Here is a 6000-nt window from a genome sequence, read left to right as displayed (position 1 = left end):
GAACCAAAGATCTCAAATTTGGACTCATCAGACCAAAGCACAGATTTCCACTGGTCTAATGTCCATTCCTTGTGTTCTTTAGCCCAAACAAGTCTCTTCGGCTTGTTGCCTGTCCTTAGCAGTGGTTTCCTAGCAGCTATTTTGCCATGAAGGCCTGCTGCACAAAGTCTCCTCTTAACAGTTGTTGAAGAGATGTGTCTGCTGCTAGAACTCTGTGTGGCATTGACCTGGTCTCTAATCTGAGCTGCTGTTAACCTGCGATTTCTGAGGCTAGTGACTCGGATAAACTTATCCCCAGAAGCAGAGGTGACTCTTGGTCTTCCTTTCCTGGAGTGGTCCTCATGTGAGCCAGTTTCTTTGTAGCACGTGATGGTTTTTGCAACTGCACTTGGGGACACTTTCAAAGTTTTCCCAATTTTTCGCACTGACTGACCTTCATTTCTTAAAGTAATGATGGACACTCATTTTTCTTTACTTAGCTGCTGTTTTCTTGCCATAATACAAATTCTAACAGTCTATTCAGTAGGACTATCAGCTGTGTATCCACCTGACTTCTGCACAACACAACTGATGGTCCCAACCCCATTTATAAGGCAAGAAATCCCACTTATTAAACCTGACAGTGCACACCTGTGAAGTGATAACCATTTCCGGTGACTACCTCTTGAAGCTCATCAAGAGAATGCCAAGAGTGTGCAAAGCAGTCATCAAAGCAAAAGGTGGCTACTTTGAAGAACCTAGAATATAAGACATATTTTCAGTTGTTTCACACTTTTTTGTTAAGTATATAATTCCACATGTGTTAATTCATAGTTTTGATGCCTTCAGTGCGAATGTACAATTTTCAAAGTCTTGAAAATAAAGAAAAATCTTTAAATGAGAAGGTGTGTCCAAACTTTTGGTCTGTACTGTTGTCACGCTGTCTCTGTATACTGGAGGTAGGGGGCCTAAGCTGACCCTAAGCTGGGGCCCTGACTAATCCCTCAACCTGGAGGTACTGTTAAAGGTACAGAGGTCCAGGCCGCCAGCGTAACCCCTACCTCCTGAGGATCCCTGCACCTAAGTAATCTAGTCCTGAGAAGGACCCCGATCACAACAAAAGAGGACAAGTAATAATATGCCCACACACAGTACTTAGACGAACGAGACAGTACAAGGGAAAAACCAAAACCACCTTGCATACAAAAACTACACAACTACAACAGAGGGAACACGAACGGGAAAGGAGATAAATGATAAAGCGAGGAAGGGAAAATACACTCCAAATACACTTATCTCAGAAACTCCAAATACCACGATCCGCTCTGTAAGTCTGTATGAAATGCTTTCACCGACACTTCCCAAACAGACCAGCAGGCATTTGAAGGAGACTCACTACAGCAGCATTGATTGCAGCTGGGCGAGGCTGGACCTCGTCTAGCACAGAGAGAGAGAGAATTAACTCCCTCACTGCCGAAAACACAAAGCACCAAAAAGTCAGCTGCGAGAAGTCAGGCTGTGTAATCGTGACGATCTTCGTGGCGACACACCCGTGACAACTGTATATATATATATACACTGCTCAAAAAAATAAAGGGAACACTTAAACAACAGAATATAACTCCAAGTCAATCAAACTTCTGTGAAATCAAACTGTCCACTTAGGAAGAAACACTGATTGACAATCAATTTCACATGCTGTTGTGCAAATGGAATAGACAATAGATGGAAATTATTGGCAATTATCAAGACACACTCAATAAAAGGAGTGGCTCTGCAAGTGGGGACTACAAACCACATCTCAGTAGCAATGCTTTCTGGCAGATGTTTTGGTCACTTTTGAATGTTGGTTGTGCTTTCACACTCATGGTAGCATGAGACGGACTCTACAACCCACAGAAGTTGCTCAGGTAGTGCAGCTCATCCAGGATGGCACATCAATGCGAGCTGTGGCAAGAAGGTTTGCTTTGTCTGTCAGCGTAGCGTCCAGAGGCTGGAGGCACTACCAGGAGACAGGCCAGTACACCAGGAGACGTGGAGGGGGCCGTAGGAGGGCAACAACCCAGCAGCAAGACCGCTACCTCCACTTTTGTGCAAGGAGGAACAGGAGAAGCACTGCCAGAGCCCTGCAAAATGACCTCCAGCAGGCCACAAATGTGCATGTGTCTGCACAAACGGTTAGAAACCGACTCCATGAGGGTGGTATGAGGGCCTGACGTCCACAGATAGGGGTTGTGCTCACAGCCCAAGACCGTGCAGGATGCTTGGCATTTGCCACAGAACACCAGGATTGGCAAAGTCGCCCTGTGCTCTTCACAGATGAAAGCAGGTTCACACTGAGCACATGTGACAGCCTGGAACATCCTTCAGCATGATCTGTTTGGCACTGGGTCAGTAATGGTGTGGGGTGGCATTTCTTTGGAGGGCCACACATCCCTCCATGTGCTCGCCAGAGGTAGCCTGACTGCCATTAGGTACCGAGATGAAATCCTCAGACCCCTTGTGAGACCATATGCTGGTGCGGTTGGCCCTGGGTTCCTCCTAATGCAGGACAATGCCAGACCTCATGTGGCTGGAGTGTGTCAGCAGTTCCTGCAAGATAATGGCATTGAAGCTGTGGACTGGTCCGCCCGTTCTCCAGACCTGAATCCGATTGAGCACATCTGGGACATCATGTCTCGCACCATCCACCAACGTCACGTTGCACCACAGGCTGTCCAGGAGTTGGCAGATGCTTTAGTCCAGGTCTGGGCGGAGATCTCACAGGAGACCATTCGCAACCTCATCAGGAGCATGCCCAGGCGTTGTAGGGAGGTCATACAGGCACGTGGAGGCCACACACAATACTGAGCTTCATTTTGACTTGTTTTAAGGACATTACATCTAAGTTGGATCAGCCTGTAGTGTGTTTTTCCACTTTAATTTTGGGTGTGACTCCAAATCCAGGCCTCCATTGGTTAATAAATTTGATTTCCATTGATGATTTTTGCATGATTTTGTTGTCAGCACATTCAACTTTGTACAGAACAAAGTATTTAATGAGAATATTTCATTCATTCAGATCTAGGATGTGTTGTTTGAGCGTTCCCTTTATTTTTTTGAGCAGTGTATATATATATATATATATATATATATATATATATATATATATATACACAGGGTTGTCCAAAAGTAGGTGGACAGAAAGTGTAATAAGGTTATGAAGGGGGAGATTTATCAAACACTAAATTGCAGCCGCCTGTCTGGATCATCCTCCAATAAACCATGAATTAGACGTGGACGATAAGCTTTCCACCCAATAGATTTCAGGATTCGCATGATAGAAGCTCGTGAAATTCCCAATTCCAAAGAGGCTCTTCTGGTGGACTTTTTTGGACTCTGAACAAATGTTTCAGCAACAAGTTGTTTATTATTTTCTGTACAGACTGTTTTGGGTCGACCAGTTTTTGGAGCATTAAGGATTGAGCCAGTGGCATTGAATTTGTCACGAATGCGGTAAATGGTTTGTCTCTTTGGGGCTTGAGTACCAAATGTTTCAATCCAATTTGCTCTAACAGTTTCAGCATTTTGAGATTTCCAATACTGTGTTAAAATCCATTTTCTTTGATCTGTATTTAAATTATTTGCCATTATGTGTTATCTGAAAAGAAAACAGATTTGGGGGAGATCTATCTTTGAAAACTAGATCTGTGAAACTGGCTCAGTTGCCCTTAGCAACCAATCAGATTCTTCCACCTTTCATTTTCCAAAGAGTCTGTGAGGAATGAAAAGTGGAATCTGACTGGTTGCTAAGGGCAAATGAGCCAGTTTCACTTTACACCATGTTTGTTAAATCTGTCCCTTCATAACCTTATTACACTTTTTGTCCACCTACTTTTGGACCACCCTGTATACAGTACACACCAAAAGTTTGGACACACCTTCTCATTTAAAGATTTTTCTGTATTTTCTTGACTATGAAAATTGTACATTCACACTGAAGGCATCAAAACGATGAATTAACACATGTGGAATTATATACTTAACAAAAAAGTGTGAAACAACTGAAAATATGTCTTATATTCTAGGTTCTTCAAAGTAGCCACCTTTTGCTTTGATGACTGCTTTGCACACTCTTGGCATTCTCTTGATGAGCTTCAAGAGGTAGTCACCGGAAATGGTTTTCACTTCACAGGTGTGCCCTGTCAGGTTTATTAAGTGGGGTTTTTTGCCTTATAAATGGGGTTGGGACCATCAGTTGTGTTGTGCAGAAGTCAGGTGGATACACAGCTGATAGTCCTACTGAATAGACTGTTAGAATTTGTATTATGGCAAGAAAAAAGCAGCTAAGTAAAGAAAAACGAGTGGCCATCATTACTTTAAGAAATGAAGGTCAGTCAGTGAGAAAAATTGGGAAAACTTTGAAAGTGTCCCTAAGTGCAGCTGCAAAAACCATCAAGCGCTACAAAGAAACTGGCTCACATAAGGACCGCCCCAGGAAAGGAAGACCAAGAGTCACCTCTGCTTCTGAGGATAAGTTTATCCGAGTCACCAGCCTCAGAAATCGCAGGTTAACAGCAGCTCAGATTAGAGACCAGGTCAATGCCACACAGAGTTCTAGCAGCAGACACATCTCTACAACAACTGTTAAGAGGAGACTTTGTGCAGCAGGCCTTCATGGTAAAATAGCTGCTAGGAAACCACTGCTAAGGACAGGCAACAAGCAGAAGAGACTTGTTTGGGCTAAAGAACACAAGGAATGGACATTAGACCAGTGGAAATCTGTGCTTTGGTCTGATGAGTCCAAATTTGAGATCTTTGGTTCCAACCACCGTGTCTTTGTGTGACGCAGAAAAGGTGAACGGATGGACTCTACGTGTCTGGTTCCCACCGTGAAGCATGGAGGAGGAGGTGTGATGGTGTGGGGGTGCTTTGCTGGTGACACTGTTGGGGATTTATTCAAAATTGAAGGCATACTGAACCAGCATTGCTACCACAGCATCTTGCAGCGGCATGCTATTCCATCCGGTTTGCTTTTAGTTGGACCATCATTTATTTTTCAACAGGACAATGACCCCAAACACACCTCCAGGCTGTGTAAGGGCTATTTGACCAAGAAGGAGAGTGATGGGGTGCTACGCCAGATGACCTGGCCTCCACAGTCACCTGACCTGAATCCAATCGAGATGGTTTGGGGTGAGCTGGACCGCAAAGTGTAGGCAAAAGGGCTAACAAGTGCTAAGCATCTCTGGGAACTCCTTCAAGATTGTTGGAATACCATTTCCGGTGACTACCTCTTGAAGCTCATCAAGAGAATGCCAAGAGTGTGCAAAGCAGTCATCAAAGCAAAAGGTGGCTACTTTGAAGAACCTAGAATATAAGACATATTTTCAGTTGCTTCATACTTTTTTGTTAAGTATATAATTCCACTTGTGTTAACTCATAGTTTTGATGCCTTCAGTGTGAATGTACAATTTTCATAGTCATGAAAATACAGAAAAATCTTTAAATGAGAAGGTGTGTCCAAACTTTTGGTCTGTACTGTATATGTGAGCTGGTGTTCAATGGGTACTGTTAATGTGTGATTGGTGAAGACGTGGTGCAGAAAGTAGAGTTTTTCCAAGAGTGGGCGGTGGAACTGTGGAACGTTCGAGGGGTTGAGGCGGAGCTGGGGTGGAGCCTGGGCAGAGTCTCAAGGGGGCCCAAAAATGTAGCCAGTATGGGGCCCTGTAATTCCTAGTGGCAGCCCTGTGTGGGTACCATCATGCTGTGTGGAGGGCTAGTGCGGGCAATTATACAGTGTGGAGAGGTGTGGGGCCATCATACTGTATGTAGGTCCATTATACTGCATGAAGGGCTGTATGGGGGTCACAGCTGGGGGATCATACTGTGTCGGGGTCACCATACATTGCCTTGGGAGTTGAGGTGGGGTACAATAGAGTAATTATACTGTACATGTGGAGGTTAATGTAGAGGAATTCACCATGGGGGTATCATTCTGTGTTTGGGGGGGTACTTTTGTTTTGTTGGCATCATACTTTA

The sequence above is a fragment of the Phyllobates terribilis genome, unplaced genomic scaffold, assembly GCF_046119375.1.
Source record: "Phyllobates terribilis strain yellow unplaced genomic scaffold, ASM4611937v1 Scaffold_282__1_contigs__length_2493038, whole genome shotgun sequence".
Classification (NCBI taxonomy): domain Eukaryota; kingdom Metazoa; phylum Chordata; class Amphibia; order Anura; family Dendrobatidae; genus Phyllobates; species Phyllobates terribilis.
This window is presented reverse-complemented; position numbering follows the sequence as displayed.